At 46.2% G+C, this 21,078-nt stretch overlaps 1 protein-coding gene across 3 annotated transcripts in view; it reads right to left on the bottom strand.

Annotated features, from left to right (window-relative positions):
- The window catches only part of ADCY6 (adenylate cyclase 6), a 63,268-nt gene extending 58,631 nt beyond the window's left edge, over window positions 1-4,637 (bottom strand). The window contains exon 1 of one of the 3 annotated variants that reach the window (XM_048488430.1): window positions 4,250-4,637. The gene's annotated coding sequence lies outside the window, so the exon portion shown is untranslated. Of the gene's footprint in view, window positions 1-3,767; window positions 3,932-4,249 lie in introns of those variants that run through there. The other 2 variants (XM_048488429.1, XM_048488431.1) reach the window with 2 other exon arrangements.
- Window positions 4,638-21,078: the final 16,441 nt, after the last annotated feature.

Genomic DNA, 21,078 nt, shown 5'->3' with positions numbered 1-21,078 from the left:
TAACAGCCTTACAAAACACCATGTTTAGGTTGCAGAATGAGGGTAGCTTCTCTATTTTAGGGGCATGTTCATGTTTGGAGGGAGAAAGCGAAGCAGGACTGCTCCGAAGAAATGGGGGCAGGGCCTTGCAAAGCAAAGGACTCCCAGCCTCAGGTCCGGACCTAAACAGACCATCTGCCCCTGGCCTGGCCTTATGACAGCGCTCACCAGGATTCTTCAAATTTCTGAAGTTTTCATTTTGTAAAGGAAACTGCGTACAAGAAAGTAAGCTGAGACTGAATTTCAACACATGTCTGTAGAATGGGACCTGTCTCCAGCTGCCACGAAGTAAATATTACTCATGGCTGTGCATAAAATGAAATAGATTCTAATTTGACATTCATGAGGTTGTTTGTAGTAGTGAGATGCATGCTGTCTGGGAAGGGTTAATTTTTTGTTCATTTAGTGAAACTTGAGACAGCTGAGAAAAAGGTATTCTTGAGAGGCTGAAAGTTACTGGCTTACTCCTTACCAAGGCCTGTACCCTAACCGTCAGTAAGTTTAAATCAGTAACTGCATGGTAAAGCCCTCTTAGCAGCAGCAGAGATAAGGGCAGCATGAACAAGAATTCTTAGATGTGGTCACCCAGCTTCATACACACACAGATAGGTCCTTATAGAAAATACTAGTAAGGCTTTCCAATGTCACACACATCCCAGGCCCCATAAACCATCTGGGCAACCAGCCCTAAAGGCAAGGAGGAAGGGAAGAAACCAGTTTCACTGACAAAGAACATGCTATTCCCCATCCTTTTCCTCATCCAAGCTGACATGCTTTAACTAAGATCTATGTATCAGCCTTACAAAAGACTATGTTCCACCGGACTTTAGAAAAGGGGACCCCCCTGCAACTTTCTGAGACTGCAGGCTCCTTTGGAATTGACAAAGGGTAGTCGGTAAAATCATAAAATGGCCACAGTAGAAAGGTGAGCCAATCACAAAATGGCTGCCGCAGGAGAAGGCGCCAACTACAAAACGTCAGGGATTGAATTACATATAACTTCAACAGTAACTCTTTAACATTGCAGGCATAAGATCTGTTTAACAGGATGCTTTTTAATCTATGCAGCCGATCAGAAGTCCTGTCAAGCAAAAACTCCACTTAGCCCCACCCATTTTCTAAAAGCACTTGGTGAACAACATAAGAGGTGTTGGAAGGCACCATGGTGTGGACGGCTATTTTAAGAGTTATTGAGTGACGAACTCAAGAAGGATCCATGAAGACAAAGATACAGAACTATGCTGTCAGCAGCAGCTTTGAGTCTTAATTAGCTGGGATCACTAATGTCAGGGAGAACCACCCTGTCTGTATGCCTTTTGTTTTCTCACACATAAGCCAATGGTTGCCATTCCTTTATATTAAAAGGTTATGTCCTCTAACATTTCACCCAAATACCAAACGACCCAGCCTTCCCTAGCAGTGATCCTACAGCATTTCAGCGCTTACAAAAAAACCACATACATCATAGTAACTACTGTCTTCTTAGTAACTATACATCCAAGGATTTACAAAGAAGATAGACTTGAACACAATGTATGATAAATTCCAGGGAGATATATATCCAGTGAGATGCAGTCTTGTCTATGGGATCATAGGCCACCAGAGAATCAAGCTCTGCCCCTACTTGTTTCTTCCTTATCTGACCCCACATATCAAACATCTGCAATCAAAGGCAACAGGAACTCCACATGCAGTTCTGTCCAAAACTCAATTTTACCAACATTTGCATGTCAGTTGAACATTCCTCTGTGATACCCGCCTAAGTGCGGGAATGCAGCAGGATGGATTTTTAAGCCCAGTGCGTGAATGTCAGACAGCCGGACCCTTTCCCCCACCAGTTCAGTGTGAAATCAAATTGGAATAGTTTTCACCTTTCAAACTCTATTTGTCCCCAACACCAGCCAACCCCTGGGCTCATTTAGCTCCAACCTCTCCAGAGAGCGATTCCAGCACACTCCCACACAGCCCTTATCTGCATTCATCCAGGGAGATGCCGTCAACATCATGACATCACTACCCGTTACAATAAAAATGCCATCATGCTCCAGATGCTGGACTCTTCTTCACCTCCCCTCTGATCCCCACAACACCCCTCTCATCTGGAATGGCTTTACACCCGGAGGGCACTCTGATGCAGCTGCCTCTCCTGCGGGATGCAGCAGCTGGTTTAAGGAGCCAGGCGGTACAAGACGCAACTTTAGAGCAAGCTGGAGAGGTCAAGCATGGAGGATATAACTTGGTAAGGCACTGGCCTAAAAGAAGGGGTGGAGGGAGAAAGATCTCCACTAAACAGCACCTCCTTAGAGTTGAAATAAAAACTGAGACACAAATAGTGTTGAAATAGTATCATAATAATAAACAGCAACAATGTGATAAAATAACCACAATTTCCTGAGGTCAGCTTATACCCTAAGATTACTGAATACCTTTTGCTGTTCCTTACAGAACGGTTTTTCCTCCCAGTTGACCCATACATAAACACTCAAACACACACACCACTTCCCATGTTCAAGTACTCCTTATCCTATGGCAGCACATTCCTTCAAATCACATCAGGTTGCAGACAAAAACTGCAGTTAGCCGTGTTAGTCCATTGGAATACGTACTGAAAGTAACAGTACAGCAGTCCTGTACAGCAGTTTCTAAACAAAAGTCTTGTCCTGCTGTTAGGAGGTCACAGCTTGTTTTGGAAGGATCATGCCCTTCCCCACCCCTCTTGTACCTTCTAGGGGTTGCATGCATGCAGAAGGATCCCAGAACCACCACTAGTCCTGACCTTTCCTTAAGCTGCAGCCAAGTGTTAAAAAAAAAAGCCACTCTAGAGGTCGATCAAGATTGGGTGAAGCCCACCTGCTCCACCTTCAGGTATATAACCTGACCAAGCTAAAATGAGCTCAACAGTCCCGCCCATCTTCTGGAACCAGCCAATCGGCCACCGCCATCCCAGAAAACCAATCCTAGGGGAGCCGACGGTGGCGGTGGGGGAAGAGGTCATATATTTTCGCCTTTACTAACAGAACAATGAAGGTGAACCCTTGCATGGGCCTTCCTCAAGTGACACCCAAGCAGTTGCATTACCGCCCCTTGTCAGGTAGCTTGGACTTTCTAGCCTGTGCTTCCCAGATGGGTGCGGGGGGAAGGTACATTCGAGTATCCACTCCCACCCCCCAGCCTTCCATAAGGACTTTCCAAGGGACCGAGACAAGGGAACTTTCCTTGCCCTCTGCACCGGCACCCAAGGATCCCCGCGCTGCCCGGCGGTGCAGGTGCGTCCGCCCCTACCCCGCAGCAATCAGTGGGAGCCTCTGGCGCTTCTCAGCGAGCTGCCCTGTCCGGACACCCACCTACCCGCCCAGATTCCCTGCAACCCGCCGCTCCCCTCGGCCTTCCAGGCGCGCCAAACAGGCACGTTTGGGCTAAGCTCTGATCCCCCGAAGGCAACGCGGGGACGGCCTAACCGCAGCACAGCCCCCCACCCCTGAGTCCCGCCGGGCTTTTCTCATTCCTCGGGAGAGCCGCCTCTGCTGCCACAGGCCCGGCCTGGATGGAACCGGCGGCTCCCGGGACCAACCTCGCAGTGCCCCCCGCCCTGACCGGCTATCCCAGCCACCGTCCCCAGCGGAATGCATACCCCCCCCCCCGCGACCTCTCCCGCACTTTGCGCGCTCCTCCTGCTCCCTGCTCCTTTGCAGCTTCCCCAACTGCACAGACAGCCCCCCCCCCTTTACCTCTCAGCGGCTGGGCCGACTCCTGGTCCTGCCGGGCCCTCCTCTCCGGCTGGAAAGAGGCTCCCCCTCCCCCCACCCCGGTCCCGCGACTCTTGTGTTTACGGCGCGGCCCCCCCTCGCCACCTTCGCCGCCGCCGCCGCCTCCTCTCCATTGCCGCCCGCCCGCCCGCTCGCTCGCTCCGGGCCCGTCCCCTCCTTCCCCTCCCCGCGGTGTGTCCAAAGTGACCGCCCTCTAGCCCGGATCCACAAGGCAAGCCGCGCTCCGAGCCGGGATCGCCGAGCAGGAGGCCTTAAAGGCACACGGACCCCTTTTGGGTGCTCCCCCAGCCTGTTGCGCCGGGTTGCGGGGGCAGTCGTGGAGGGCGGGGGGAGAGAAGAGGAAAGAGAGGAGCTGTGATTCTAGTAGGCAGCGGGGCCGCCTGGCAACAGAGCCGGGGCGAGGGCACCTACTAGATGCAGGGTTGGGGGAGAAGGAGACCAACCTGGCCCGGTAGTGCAGCCCCTCCCCATCGGAGGGCATGGATTCCTTTGGCTTGCACGAACGATTGCCTGCTGCCTTACTACTCCTTACAGCGATTTCTTGGGCCAGCCGGCGGACTTATCTTAGTTCAGATGCCTGATCTTCACAATGCAGAGCTTGGCCTCGAGAATCTCCTCCAGCCCCGCACCCGGATCCCGAGTCTTGCATTCCTAGTTTTCATCTGATAATTATGGCTTACGGGGGAAAACCTACAAATTGCAGTGGCCACCTGTTGATCGCAGAACTCTCCTTGTCCTTCAAGGAGGCCCAAGTGCCAGCTGGCTGCTATCAGACTCAGATACCTTGAGACCCCTTTGGTGGACACACTATCACGCTACCCAGCCGTTCACCAGCCTGTCTGCTACCAAGAAAAGGACACCTTGTCAGGCTGCAGATCGACTATTTCTCCCACCCTCGCAGGTTTGCTGGTAGCAAACAAATGGAGGGAAGGGAAGGGTTAATTCACAAGTTGCCCTTGGCTGCCATGGGGATGGTAACAGGAGGAGCAGCCCTGAATCTTGCTGGACTTGCCACTCCCTTGGTTTGACAGTGTGGGAGAAAGGAAAAGCAGGCCTGTAACTTAGTATTATCCTCTAAGGGACAGGCTAAATGATTAATTAGAAGTGAGCCACACTGGGGCACCGGGGAAGAACCTGTTGCTACAGGGATGGCTATAGTTGAAAGGCCTGTCTCAATGGTTCCTCCACTGCAATCACATCCCAGTCCTGTTGCGGGAGGCGGGGGGGGGTGTATGCTCAGAATCCCTTACCGTGCTAATCGGCTGTGGATTAATACTGACATGTTGCCTTAACAAAGTGGCTTGTTAAAGTTCTGTTCAGGGAGTAATTTTCCCAGGTGCAAGAGGTCTTGGTTTCCCTGGAGTCCTCCTGAATTGATTCTCCCTGGGCAAGAAAGCTGGGGAAGGGGTTGTTAATGAATTAATTATTTGATGCTGGTTCCTCTTGCTGCTGAAGGTTCCATTGCATCATATTTAGTGGCTGTGGAGATAAGATATCCCCTTTGTATCTGCGATTGAAAAGAAAGAAAAACAATGAAGCTTGCAAATGTATCAAAAATTACATCACATGGAGACCACAGCATTTCCCTCTCCTGATGCTTCCTGCTTCCATGGCTACATCTTTGCAAAATGTGTGGCTATATTTTAACTCCTTCTCCAAAGATAAGTCTGGAGAGAAAGAAACTTTGCCTTGGACAAAGTTTTCTTTGCAGAAACAGCTTCCTTCTCCAAACCTTTCCTCTTCTTTAATCTGGCTGGGGCCACTTTGTAACCAATTTTCTGACTCTCCCATATTAATAAATGTATATGATGATAATAGCAGTGTTGAGGATTCAAGACAAAACTCTTTTTTTAAAAAAATAATTTTTATTTTTCCATATATAAAAAAGGAATAATACAGAAAAGGTGGGGGATACAGTAAGAGGAAAAAGAAAAAGTAGGAGACTTAAAAGAAAAACCGGGGGTGTGGGGAGGCTGACTCTTCTGCTGGAATGGCACGCTTGCTATCACTGATCCTGGATTTTATCAGAGCTAGCGGGTCAAAATAAGTCCATACTAGCCCACCTGTTGAATTAAAGGTCCTCAAAAAGAATTGAGAAGGCCAGAGTTACTCAGTATACTCTACAGCAGGGGTGTCCAACTCTGGTGCTCCAGATGTTCATGGACTACAATTCCCATCAGCCCCTGCTAGCATGGCCAATTGGCTGATGGGAATTGTAGTCCATGAACATCTGGAGGGCCAGAGTTGAACACCTCTGCTTGCTCTACACAACAAACTATTTGCCCGTTTCAGTGAGTGCAGTCTGAACGAGACCTCATGTCTTCCAGAAATCCCAGCATTCTAGACAGAACTATTGATGTACATGACTCTTTGCTGAATAGCACATGCAGTTCTCTGCCCCAAGAGTTTCCAATTAAATTGTGTCCCAGCCCAGGACAACAAAGGGAAGTGGGAAGATAAAAGCAAGAGCAACAATGAATTAGAATATTTATTTATATTACTCTAGGCAGGTTCCTGGGGAAATTAGGGATTCCTCAAAAAGATCAGTTCTTGGAGGAATCTCCTTGTACTTGAAAGGAAAATAAGGAAAATGGAAATTCCCCAGTTTTGGAAAGCTTTTCAATATCTGAAAATGTCTTCAATATGCCCTGAGTTATAAAGAGTAGTTGCAGAAAGGTGACCATGTTAGTCTGTTGCAGTGATGGCTTAAAAGTTAACAATATCTCAGCATAAGCTTCTGTGAGTCTGATCTCACTTCATCAGATGTGTAGGAGCAAGCATCCACAGGAAATTTGTTTACACTTGAAGGTAAAAGCCACAGAAAGGTAGAAATGGAGACATTGCAAAAAGAGCCCAATTAGAAAACAATAACCAGTGAAAAAGAATGCACCGTGGATAGATGGGTCAAACAGGAAACATAAAATCATGTCTTATCAGGGAATGTACAGCGTAAGAAGGGATAATAATTAAGGGTGGATAGCGTAGCCCTAGCAGCACTTGTACTGGGGCTCTCTTGTCATTGTCCTTCATTGTGGAAGAAGTCTGTAGGATCTTGAAAACTACATAGTTTTAGATTGAATGAGCCCTTGAATTCCAGCAAGACTGCAAGTGGGCTATTAAATAAGGTTGAATGAGGACATGGAGGAAAAGATAATAATGCTGCCTGCACATATAGGAAGAGGTAAAAGGTAAGAGATATTTGTTGTATATTGTTCCCATCACATTGTTTTTAATTGTGTAATCTGTCTTGCATCTCAGTGAAAAAGGCAGACTGTAAATGAATGAAATAACAGAAAACAGATAAAAATTTAATGTGTACATATATTTTTAACTGGGTGGCTGGTGAATTGTCCATCTCTTCAAAGCCATATGATTGCAAGACAATATATCCATCCACAGATTCCACACTTCCTAGGGGCATGTGGAAATATAATAAGTTTAATACCAGTAATACGGTATTCAGAGTGGCATCGTCAACCCTCACCTCATGTGTCTTCGGGTTAGAATGACGAGGACCTAAACCCAAACATTAATAGCTGTTTAGACTTTTTAGCCAGCCAAGCCAAACTAAATGTGTAGTCTGGTCTGATAGGTTTTTGTTTCAGTCGCAGAGCTATGTGGGCTGTACGGCAAGCATGACATAAAGGGAACAGCACGGGGCTGTGCTGTGTGAGTCTACCATTACAGTTAATGATGAATGCAGTACAGCTAGCATCCAAATGACACTAAATCTGCAACTCAAGGAGTAAATCCCATTGGTTCAGTTTGTCTTACGTCATGACATACTTACCAGGAATTGTCCCATTTAACAAAATGGGATGGGGGGGGGTAATAAATGTGTTTGTGGTCTGTAAGAATGCCTTCTTGTACAGCAGGGCAAAAGCATAAAATGACATCCATATTGCAGCCAGCGTTGACTACAGTACTTAGGGCCATGGAAGAACTATCTTTCAGGGAATGGGATGGGAGGCTATTGTTCAGACAGCCCTGAAGTGGCAGGAGGTTATTTTAGGGCACGACTCCCAAGATTCTGATACTGGACACATTATTTTTCTGAATTAAAATCAGAAGCATGATACTGTTACATGTACAATACTCTTACATTTTTTTAAATGTCCAGATCAAGTATTCATACAGAGACCCAACAGGTAACCTCCTTCCAGTGAAGATGATTCTGGTGTGTCTCTGTGTCTGATTGGATCATTCACTCATTTCCAGTGCAGTGACAGAAGAATTACCTTATTGGAAGGAATTTCACAAGAACCTTTACTATTTATTTCATATATATCTTACAGAGTACAGGAGTTCTCCCAAGTCACACTTGCATTCTCTGAAACTAAGTTGCTGCTTCATGATCTTGAGCCAGTGGGGTTAGAGTAGATTATTCCCTTTTTAGGATATGTCATGACAGGAGATTTGTGAATTCATCCACCATTTCCTGGACTGTCTTTGTTGTAGAATGCGCTGCTTGAGTCCTAGTGCTTGCCTAGTTCTGTCCGCAAGGGCACTAGGACCCAAGCAAAGCATTCTACAACAAGGACAGTCCAGGAAATGGTGGATGAATTCACAAATCTCCTGTCATCTTTATTCTAAAAAGGGTATAGGATAAGGAAGAAGAAGAATTGGATTTATATCCCCTCTTTCTCTTCTGTAAGGAGACTCAAAGGGGCTTACAATCTCCTTTCCCTTCCCCCCCCCCCCCACAACAAATATCCTGTGAGGTGGATGGGGATGAGAGAGCTGTGACTAGCCCAAGGTCACCCAGCTGGCATGTGTTGGAGTGCATAAGCTAATCTAGTTCACCAGATAAGCTTCCACAGCTCGAGTGACAGAGCGGGGAATCAAACCTGGTTCTCCAGATTAGAGTGCACCTGCTCTTAACCACTACACCACGCTGGCTCCAACCCTGGTATGATTCCCTATTCTGCCATGGAAACTTGTTGGGTGGCCTGGAGCCCTGTATACACTCTCAATATAACCTAACTCAGTGGGTTGTTGTGAGGCTACAACAGAGGATAGGAGAACAATGTAAACTGCTCTGAGTCCAGACTGGAGTGAAATGTGGAGCATAAATAAAGTCAATGAATATATTACAAGCAAGTAGATTGACCTGATATTTCCATTAAGGGCATTCCTTGGTTTCATACAAATCACTGGAAAGAGAGTCAGATCAGCAGGGCTGAATTCATGCACAAGATAAATAAGCAGCAGTTTAGCACCTCAGATTATGACAGGGCCTCTAAATTTAAAACAATTACAAAATTAGCTTTTGGGGTGGAAAAGCTATGGAGAATTTCAGGAAAAAAAGGTTTTTGTTTCATAAATTACAGCAGAACTTTTGACTGTGTGGGTCATGAAATATTAAAAGAAATGGGTGTGCCATATCTGACTGTTTCGATGTGCAACCTATACTCTGGACAAGAGGCTACTGTTAGGACAGAATACAGAAAAGCAGAATGGTTTCCAATTGACAAAGGGTTCAGACTGCATTTTATCTCCCTGTCTGTTCAATCTATATATACTGAAAATTGGATTACATTTAGATGAAGGCGGAATAAAATTGGTGGAAGGATCAGTAACAATTTGAGATATGCAGATGACTCTACATTACTGGCAGAGAATAGTGAAGACTTGAAGTGACTATTGATGAGGGTTAAAAAGTGTCAAAGCAGGATCACAGCTGAACATCAAGAAGACAAAAGCAACGACTACTGGGGAATTATTCAACTTTTAAGGTTAACTATGAGAAAACTGAAATGGTTCAAGATTTTCTGTTCCTTGGCTCCATCATCAACCAAAAGGAGATTGACAGCACAATGCAGAAGGGGGGCTGAATCTAGTGGTGGGATTAAAATTATTTAACAACTGGTTGTTTACAAGCACCGTTTTAACAACCAGTTCTGCTGAAGTGGTGCGAACCTGCTGAATCTCACCACTGGCTGAGTCCCCCTCTGGAGGTGGTACAGGCTTACACCAGTGGATTTGCCCTCACTGGGATACTTACCCCAGCAGAGAGGCAGATCTGTTGGGGCCTGGCCACTGTGCGGCCCTGAGTCACCCGGCTGCGGCACCCAGCTCTCCATTGGCACTCTTATACTGCCCTAGCATAGCAGAGGTGTTCCTGGGGGTGGAACCAACCTTAGTTGGCTTCCACGCCCCTCCCCCCATTTAGCACCTTTAGGCTAGTGGGCCAAGGCTCAAAGATATGCCATGGTTTCCGCAGCTAATCTCTGCTTTCCCCTATGGGGGTGTGGTGGAACGGGCTTGCTTTGCCCAGCAGGCCTTCTTCCACCCCAAGCCTCTACCAGGGGTTGCCACCTTTTCCTGGAAAGGGCTTGCTTTCTCTCGCTGGGTAAACCGCTGCCACCACCTGACCATTTGAGAAACTGCCCACTGGGGAGGATCAGGGCTCTCCTTTGCAACTCTGAGACCTAGCCTCTGTTTCCCCTCTCCTGGGTTCCACAGAGAAGACTAGAGGCCCCGTAGCAGTAGCTGCTTGCCAACTGCCAGCCTTCCTCCTGGTGCCCTCCTATTCTGATAGTGCATCCACAATGGCAGAGGCATAGGTGATATAGAGAACTGTTCCCAACATCTAAGGTTCAAAAGTATTTATTAAAAATAGAATGGTTACAAGCAGTGGTGGGATTCAAATAATTTAACAACCGGTTCTGGTGGCAGGATTTAAATAATTTAACAAGCAGTTGTTTACAAGAGGCATTTTAGCAACCGGTTCTGCCAAAGTGGTGCAAACCTGCTGAATCCCACCAGTATGTTACAAGTATGTTTTAGCACTGCACCAGATTGAGCAAGGGTTTCCAAAACAAATGAGATATAAACACAATTCCTCTATCCCTTAATTCTATACATACCATAACAGTTGTTAATAGGGTAGGCTCTTAAGCTTAGAAGGTTACAATCCTCACAGAGTTCCCACTTCCTGGAAGGCTGAATCACTTCACTGGGCGAACACATGGTCTAAAAATGGCTGTTCTCTCCAGAGCCCAGGCAAGAGCTCTGCTCTCTTCAGTGGCCCAGCAGAAAAAAAAAGACCTCACCCCTCTGTTCCCAGAAGTTTTATCAGTTCCCAGCCCCCACCAATTTTTCAGGGTCAGTCTGGGTTACCTTTTCCCCCTAGGTCAGTTAGCTCTTCCTGATGTCCCTCTGGCATTTTTAAGTCCTCCAAATCTATGATACCTGCTTGGAAAAGGGAAGAAGGGAGGGCAGCCATTTCTTCACAGGGAGATTTTCAGGCAGGGTTTTTTAAAAAAACTTTTTGGGCTTCCCATGCTATAGGAAAGCCCTTTGGAGGGGGTGAGGCGGTGCCGGAGCAGCACCATCCCTGCCCTCCAGCCCAGTCTGGATTGGGCTGCCCGACTGGAAAGGGCAGCCATGAAAGAGGTTGAAAGAGCCTTAAATGTGAGGATGTGTCACTGGCGAACAAAATCAAGATAATACATACTATAGTACTTCCTATTACTCTGTATGGGTGTGAAAGTTGGACAATGAAGAAAGCTGACAGGAAGAAAGTAGATTCCCGTGAAATGTGAAGTTGGAGGATACGTTTATAGATACTATGGACTGGCAAAAAGACAAATAAATCAAGCCTGAATCCCTAGAAGCTAAAATGACCAAACTGAGACTATCATACTTTTGTTACCATACGAGAAGATGAAACCCACTGGAAAAGACAACAATGTATTGTCGAAGGCTTTCACGGCCGGAATCATGGTTCCTGAAGATGCCAGCCACAGATGCAGGTGAAATGTCAGGAGAGAATGCTGCTAGAACACGGCCATGCAGCCTGGAAACTACACAGCACCCCAAAGACAATAATGCTAGGGACTGTTGAAGGCAGCTGGAACAGAGAAAGATCCAACATGAGATAGACTGCCTCAGTCAAGGAAGTCACAGTCCTTGGTTTGCAAAACTTGAGCAAGGCTATGAATGATAGGATGTTGTGATGGTGGTGGTGGAAAGTCAACAGCAATTAGGAGTCGGTGGTGAAAAGTGCTATTGGTGCAGCCAATTTATGGAAGCCCTGCAAGATTTTAGAGGCAAGAGACATTCAGAGTTGGTTTGCCATTGCCTGTTTCTGCATTGCAACCTCACCTGGGACTTCCTTAGAGGTTTCCCAGCCAGATATTAACCTGGGGCAACCTTGCTTAGCTTCCAAGATCTGAGACCAGGCTAGCTTGGGCTATCCAGGTCAAAGCATTTTGGAGGTCACTAATTCACAGGGTTGCCACTTAACACTCTCACACACAAAAAGTTATGGAGTCTCTTAGTTCAGTAGGTTAGGCCTCAGCATATCTTCATCTGGCCCTGGCCCTCAGCCACCCACTGTGGTATTAGAGGCGAGATTTTTCACTTCATCCAGCATCACTTCATCCAGCATCAAATGGCTGCATTTATTTCATGAACAACAAAAAGCCCTTTCTGTGCTATAGGGATAGGATGAACTTAGCTGTCCTGTTGGGGTCTTTTTTTGAGAGCAAGGCCCTTCTGTGTCCAGGGGGTGCAAATGTAAATGTCAGCTTTACATCTGGTTGTGTTGCGAATATGCAACCAACCCACGCAGTCTGTACAGTCCACCATGAGTCAGTTACACATTGGCTGGGCACTGATGCACCACCTCTAAGCAATGGGATTGTTATCGCAAGCCAGCATGTTTGCTGTGCTGGAAGTCTGTGTGGTGTTAATAACTATGTCAGCATCGGGGCATCTGGCATGAAACCAGCCTTTAACTATTCTGTTTCCTGTGACAAACTCCAGCAAGACAGAGAAATGAATTGGTAGACAAGGTCCTAGAAAGAAGGAACAGAACACTTAGCTCAGTTTCTCATGACTGAACAAGAGGGGCTGTTTGTGTCTGTATGCTGCTGAGTTGGTAAGTAATTTCTAGCAAGAGGGAAAAGGTGGCAAGACTTAGTTCTCCACACAATACATTCCCCCAACCTAAATGCCCCTCTTTGCGGAGCTGAATTAACGCACAGTCTAAGTAAGCTACCCTTTAAGACCACAGAATATGAGGAACCTCTAAATCCAAAAACTTTAGTAAATTACCATTTTTGGTAATGCTGTTGGGGCTGTTAAAGTTGGGATAGATTGGGCCTCTGCATGTCTTAATCCCTGATGTTTCCTGTTCTGTATGGATAAGGACAAGTTATGGTTGTACATTAATGCATGGAGAACACCCTGCATATGCTCAGAGACACTCTTATCTGTTTTATTACTTAAGATGCCTGCAGGACCAAGCCTGTTCAGAAGCTGATCTCTGCTCAAATTAAGCTTCCCATCTAGTATATAAGAATAGAAATGTACATCTGGGTAGTTCTAGTTCCCTAAAGGCAGGGGATCAGATTCAGTAACTTGAGGGATCCTTTGTCTTAGGAATTATTATATGCAACAAAGGCTAATCCCTTTACTTGTCTCCCATTTTAAACAGTTCTGTAGACCAGCAACAGCAGCCTACACCGCCTTGCTGAGTAGGGACATTTCTGCCACACACAGCATGCCAGTTTAGTTTGCATAGTTTGTGGGGTTAATTATTACAATAGTATTTTTGCTGGGAGATTCCAAAGCAGCGATAAGGAACCCGCCGACACATCTCAGCGGACTTAACATTTATTAACAGAACGCCACCTTCTCCCATGAGGCAGGCTGAAGCAGCCCTATTGTGTCAAGCAAGGAATAACCAGGCTGGGAAAGCGGAATGGGAGACCTGTCCAAGGTCACAGTGTGATTCATCAGGCAAGACAAGAACAGAAGGAATGATGAACAGTGCCATATTTTTAAGGGACTGTACCTTTTACCCCCAGAACATAATGACTCTACAGAACATTGCAGGACATGAGCTCTGCAGTTCTGAATTGCTTGCTTACGTTCCTCCTGAGATACAAATCTTTTTCCCTCTGGTGCCTGGAAATGCATGATCTTGCACAGAGCACAGCAGCATTTTTGCACAGTGCTGCAGAGTTACAAAATCAAGGAATAACAGGACACTGGAGCAGTCAAGCAGTTAAAAATAAAACCTCTATCAGATATGTACTCTGGTTTAAAAGTTATTCCCTCTCCCCAGGGAAACTTGGGAACTGTAGTCCGGGTGCAAAAGATCTCTAATAGAATGCAGATGTTGGTTATTTCTGTATTATAGAAATGAGAAATATCCTGTCTCAATACACTGGATTGTGGCATTTACACGGAGCTGATTAGCCCAAAGTTAAGATCTAAATGAAAAATCTAAGCACTCCTGCTTTCTCTAACAACTGATACAACAAACAATAATGTCCCAAAGCAAGCTGTGGTAAAGATATTAAACTCTAATATTTCAAATAAGAGCTTCCAAAATGAAATATGTATTATTTTAATTGACCAAGTTATTTTATCTATGTTGTATTTTGATATTTGTATGAGCATTTTCTTTTGTGATATGGAATATCATGACTGGATGTTATTTATAATTTTGTTTATTGCATATGTTATACTCATGTTGTGTGCTTGAATTATGCCTATTAGAGGTCACAGTATCAGTATTTCTCAGAAGATATCATAGAGTATACAAAAGGATGACCAAAATGATGGAAGGGTTGAGTTTTTCAGTTTAGAAAAAAGACAGTTTAGAAAAAAGACTGCCCCACCCAAAGCCGGAGTCAGCGGGACATGGTGCCAATATGGTCCTGCCCTGCCTCCCCCCAGAGGGCTTTCCAGAGGTGCAAGGAGCAAAAAAAGAGATTTGGGAGAAATGGAAAGGGAAATGGATGCCAGGGACTCTGGACATGGCACCAATAGGGAGCATGGTCGGTAAGGAGGGAGGCCAAGTAATAAGATCTCTACAAAGACAAGGACTACAAAAAGTAGCACATTTGTATAATGAAAGAGGGGATTTGATAACGTTTCCACATTTTATGGAAAAAGGAGGCACTGAGAACTGGTTGGTATTAAGAGGCATTTGGGAAAAGATAAAAGTTTCCAGGATAAAAGGAGATTGTATAATGAAAAAGTGTATAAAAATATATGATGAAAGGAAAGGAAAAATGCTAGGAGTTCTATATAAATATATGATAGAAGACCAAGAGTTTATGGTAAGAGTTGTAATGGAAAAATGGCAACAAGATGGAATAAAAGATATAGATTTTATAAAACAAATAATAGAAAACAAATAAGATAAAAATAGAGAAATATGCAGAATTGGAGAAGAAACTAATGTTAAAATGGTACAGAACACCGAAACAATTGGCATATATGATATGTGGACTCAACCCGAAATGTTGGCATTGTGGGGATAAAAATGCAATTTATACCCATATGTGGTTAGAATGTCCAAAGAGAATTACAAAACACCTGTGGGAAAATGTTACAATGTATATCGAAAAATATGTGAAAGTAAAAATAAAGATAAACATAGATCTATTATTTTTAGGTATACTGGAATATACAATAATAGAACAAAGAAAGAGAATGCTATTTAAACTTATGATCAGAGCGGCCCATGCAGTAATAGCATTAGGGTGGAAAGACAAAAGATTCTGGACAACACAGAAATGGTTGGAATATATTTGGGAACAAGTACAATTAGAAATTTTTGACATAATGTCAAGAAACCAAATATGGCAAGAAAAACAAAAGGATATGATATAGATCTGAACTGAATTCAAAGACTGGTTAAATGAAATTGGAATCACAGAAGAAAACTGGAAAAGAAGACTAGAAAGAATGGACCTGCTGCTGCACATTTAAAGAAGAAAAGAAGAGGGGGGACGGGGGGGAAAGGGGATAAAAGGATATGGAGGATGAAACATAAAGATGTATAGCATAAATCTATAACAATCCAAAATATCAATAATTTTTTTTAAAAAGGAGCAAAAAAAAGCTCCAAACACCACCACCACCATCCCCCGAAAACCCCATAGGGCTTACAGGACATACATCATGCAGAGTAGCATAAGTCCAAGAGCCATGGCACCATGCTCCTGGCCTGAAACCCTGGAAGGGAACCCCCAGGAATGCCCTGGCCTGCTTCTCTTCCCCCCACCCCCGCATGTTAGCGACTTCAGGGTGCCAGCACAGCCTCGCCACTGCCCAGTCTTCCAAGTTTTGCTATGGCAGAACTGAGGGATGGGTGGCTGCCCATGTGCCCACCTGCTCCACAGGGGGAAGTGTCCCAGAGAGGGCAAACAGACCACTGCAAGGAAATAATATTTGGAAGACTTCAGTACAAGTTTGAGATAAATGCTGGAAACTTTTTTATGAAGCTTTTGATCAAGGTGTGTTCAGTGTATGGACAGGGTTAGGTTTAATCAGACCAGTGGATTATGTCAAAGAATATTTTATGTACAATTAACTGAGAGAAGGCAGGGGATATTTATGTCTTGGAATATCAATATTGGCAAATTAGAAGATTTATAACTGCAAGTCAACAGCAAATGAATTATTCTGGATTTAAAAGATTTTGAAAATATAATTTATGAACCAGAAAGAGAATCTAAATTGATAGACACTATATATGATTGTTAATACATTCAGAGAAAAATCCTTTACCTCTTAAGGCAAGATAAGGAAGAGATCTACAAATTAATATTATGAATGAAGAATGGCGTGGTTGCACAAGGAAATTAATGCATGCTCACAATATAAACACAAGAAGATCTATAGTGACGTTAGAGGGTATTTAACCCTAATAGGATGGTAAAAAGGAGGAATACCATCTAAAAACTTGTTGGAAATGCAAAAGTAAAAAAGATTAACTTTTTCATCTTTGATGGTTGTTGAATAACAAAGATATTCTGGGGTGGCAGGGGATCAGCACCATCGCAAAACCAGTGCAAAAGGTGGCAAACCTAAGGGAGGAGCCAACAGAGGTGTTTTGCCATGGGAACACCCACTCTCACAGGCATAAATGTACACCTGCCAAAAGGAGGCACACAGCCCATAGGGCCCCACCCACCTGCCCAAATTGGTGCAGCACACCCACAAGTGCTCAGGATCCTGATTAGAACTGTGTCCAATGGAGAATCCTAAAGTACTGACCCAGCACTTTCCCCAGAAACCAATGGCCGGACCCCCTAATCTTTGAAAACCACCACCTGAACAAGTCAGAAGAAGAACTACATATGATGGGGTGCATGAGATGGGACGATGCCCATCAGCTCCTCCCAGCTATCTGGACTTAAAGCAAATGGGGTGAAACTTGTGGTGTTGGGCAGAGCACAGAGGGAGCTCCTAGCACAACAGGGCAAGCACTTTGCATGAAAACCTCCCTGGGAGAGCAAAGTCCACCTGTTACATGTACAACAGGAGCATAGCCAGGACACAGCAGGCACCAGGCAGGTAAGTCAACCAACATGCTCCCCAAGTCACCTTTCTGCCCTGCCTCCCTCTACCAGCATCAGCAGCCTGTGTGGGGCCAGCAGCTTGAGTGCTTTCCAGCATCAGAGGACAGTCTGGAGTCTACATGTTGCCTGTGCCCCTGCCAACAGATGGTGTGATGCCATGGGGCTTGGGCAGAAGAGGGGGATGAGGTGGCAGGGCAGCTGTTCCTCATGACCCTCAGTGATGTGCCTTTCCTGATGGTCACAAAGCAAGGGTGCCCCCACGTTCATGGGTTGCTGCGTCCCCACAGACAGCCTTTATGTTTCAGAGGAGCACTGCCCCCCTTGAGAGGATGCCAAGGACAACCCACCAACAAGGCCTGGCACTGGCAGCAGCACAAGGCATGAGCTGGAGGGGCCAATGTAGCAACGGCAAAGGCCCCATCCTGTAGTCATCCCCGCAGGGTCGTCGCTAAGGAAGAGGCGAGACGCGGAGGTTTCATCTGGTGGAGAGCGCCAGCAGCGGGAGGCAGCGTGGTGTCCGATGTTCCCTAAGCGTGACTCTGCCGCGTGCTGCAGGTTCCTGGCACCTTTTATAATGATTATAGCGGGGGCGTGTAGAAGGGCGGATCGGGGGGGAAATCCGGGAGAGCGGGAGAGCGGGGGACTGAGAGATCATCATGTGATGCATGATCTCACCTGGCTGCTACGTGCGGAGAGGAGCATCAGCGTCTGGGCCTAATCCTCACCTGGGGGCAAGACCATTGTCCCTTGTCTGGGACACCCGGTGGTTGTGAGCCAGGCAGTTCATGACCTGTGACTCATCGGGGGGTGAGGGGTGGGGGAGCGGTGCGACCAGAAGACCGTAGGAGCGCCGGTGTTCCAGCGCTCTACTTACGGTGCTGCTGGGTCAGCAGCTCATCCCTACACCATCCCTGTCAAACCTAGCAGCTACCTTGCAAGCCTAAGGAAGAAGGGAGAAGGTAATTTCCAAGGAGAAGAGTGCCAGTCTAAGGACAGACAAGACGTGACCCAAAAGGATGGAAGGGTCTCAAACAGTGGTGGGGTCCAAAAATTTTAGTAACAGGTTCCCATGATGGTGGGATTCAAACTGTGGCGTAGCGCCAGTGGGGCTGGGTGGGGCACAACGGGGGCGTGGCCGGGCGTTCTGGGGGGGCATTCCTGGGCGGGGCTGTGGCAAGGACGCAGCCGCTGCGCTGGTCCTTGGGTGGGAAACGAATGCACGCAGGCGCAGGCTGCCACGCACGCCAGTGCACCTCCTGCTAGACTGCTTCAAGTTCTGTGCGCTACTGCTGAGGGGAGGGGCATCACGTGGCAAAATCACCAATTAGTAACCCCCTCTCAGTACACACAAATAATTAGTAACCTACTCTCAGGAACCTGTGAGAACCTGCTGGATCCCACCTCTGGTCTCAAACCTTACAGCCCCCTCTAGCTGACCACTTGCCTTCTCTCTGCTGGATCTTCTTCTAAATTCCTTTGCAAACTAGACATTGTTACTTCCAACACTGGTGTCCTCCTCCACCCTGGGTTCAAGCCAATGGAGACATTGGCTGTCAAGGGCCTTGAGTGAGCCACCATGGAGGCATCTGGTGCCTTAGTGAGAAGAAGAAGAAGAAGAAGGAGAAGGAGAAGGAGAAGGAGAAGGAGAAGAAGGAGAAGAAGAAGAAGAAGAAGAAGAAGAAGAAGAAGAAGAAGAAGAAGAAGAAGAAGAAGAAGAGTTGGATTGATATCCCCCTTTTTTTCTCCTGTAAGGAGACTCAAAGGGGCTTACAAACTCCTTTTCCTTCCCCCCTCAAAACAAACACCCTGTGAGGTAGGTGGGGCTGAGAGAGCTCTGAGGAACTGTGACTAGCCCAAGGTCACCCAGCTGGCTTGTGTTGGAGTGCACAAGCTAATCTAGTTCACCAGATAAACTTCCACAGCTCAAGTGGCAGAGCGGGGAATCAAACCCGGTTCTCCAGATTAGAGTACACCTGCTCTTAACCACTAAACCCCACTGGCTCTCATGCAGTACATGCAGGGGGTGTTTTGACAGGGATGTGGTCTCACCAGGGATGCATTGTTGTGAGCCTTTGTTGCAGCTGAGATTGCTGTTTCCCTGGCATTCAACCTTCTGTTATTGTTACCGCTGCTGCTCGGGTAACATTAAGCGATTTTAGTTCAGGCAACGTAGTGAGGCACAGGAAGCCGGTGTTCCTCAAAAACAGACTACCTTTATTCGAAAGTGATCGATACAGCTCAGGCAAAGGACCGCCCCGCTGTAGCCAAACGCAGGACCTTTTATACACGAACATCAAAGGAGGGCAAGGGGGCAGGTAAGGGGGCAGGCCCCTCACTTTGCAACAATAAAGAAACATCAACACATAAAAGAAAGGTACAGTTACAACTTTGTGAATGGAACCATGAGATCTCGCTGTCAAGCGTCTTCCAGCAAGACTTTACGGTAGTGCAGAAACAGGGAGTGAAGAGTGTCCATTCATAAAACTGGGTGACACTGTTAATGCACCCAGGAATCTGGTTATCAGATGGGCTGCTTCCTTGAGTTATGTCCTGAGGCTCCTGCACCTCAGTCCCACAACAAAAGAAAGTTCAAACGGTCCAATGGTGGTCTTGGTGGTCCTTAGGCAGTTCAGTCTGGCGGTAGGCTTTGGAAAATATTTTTTTATATTTTCCTGGCGGTAACATTATCAAGCACCTGTGGATGCTTGTCCTGGCTGAGCGAAGTCTGGTGGCCTGCACTGTGGTTGTGTACGGTCCTGTGCTCTGCCCACTATGGTCCCGTTCCTCCACACTTCACATTGCTGGGTCCTCAGGGGTGGCTGAGGAGGGTGGCTTAATACAGTGGGTGGAGTCACTGTTGTTCAATAGCAGCCCAGCTTCTGACTCAGGACCTGGTGGAGGCTGGATGCCCATTGAAGCTTTCTGGAGCCTGTGCACAATGACAAAAAAATGCTTATGCTTATGCTAATCCAGTAACTTAAAAAGGTTATAGTTACCATTAATACCGTGTTTCCCCGAATATAAGACAGTGTCTTATATTAATTTTTGCTCCCAAAGATGCGCTATGTCTTATTTTCAGGGGATGTCTTATTATTCTGTGTTCTGTTTGTCGGGCATGCTTCCAAACAAAAACTTTGCTACGTCTTACTTTTGGGGGATGCCTTATATTTTGCACTTCAGCAAAACCTCTACTATGTCTTATTTTTGGGGGATGGCTTATATTAGGGGAAACAGGGTAGTTATTTCTTATATTATTATATTGTGTGTTTGGTGGGGTAGCACTCAGGACACACAGTGGTTATGTGGCTCCTCTGGTTAATAGTAATTATGAATTTGGCTCTTTACAAGCTGTAGAATGAGTACCACTGATCTAACCACTTAAGGTTAGGTTTGATTCCTATTCACTTTGTACTGTTTTTAAAGGGTCTGAGTATGCTGGAGATATCTAAGCAGAGTTACTATTAACAAACAGCTTTCCTCTGGAGGCTCTTGCAAGCTCTTGCAAGTCGCAAGATGGGGCTGCCTACTATCCCAAATGTCCCCATTAGTCCCCCAAATATGAATCCTGACCCAAGATTTGTAAATTGCCACAGGCGGTCACGTGCTGGGAAACCTCCAAGGAACTCCATCTGGCCCCATGTCTGGGCCACAAGCACTGGGCCGGGTGGGCCCCCAACCAGCCCAGCCCCTCGAAACTGTTGTTGATGTGGGTGGCCACTGAGAAGGAGCACCTGGAGGGCTGCTGCAGATCCTTCCTCCAAGGTGGATTGTTGGTTGGAGGGTTTGTTGGACACTGTCACGATTGCCTCTGGCCACCTTAAAGCTCTGCTTGCCATGTGGTGGCCTGATGCTGAGGGCAGGCACAGATGGAAGGGGTCTTGGACGGCCTCTCACACTGTCTGTGGGCTCCTGTGATGGCAGCATCCACCTGCCCACCAGTG

This window comes from Sphaerodactylus townsendi, linkage group LG03 (genome assembly GCF_021028975.2).
Source record: "Sphaerodactylus townsendi isolate TG3544 linkage group LG03, MPM_Stown_v2.3, whole genome shotgun sequence".
NCBI lineage: Eukaryota > Metazoa > Chordata > Lepidosauria > Squamata > Sphaerodactylidae > Sphaerodactylus > Sphaerodactylus townsendi.
The sequence above is the reverse complement of the archived record's forward strand: the minus strand, read 5'-3'. Positions and strand labels throughout refer to the sequence as shown.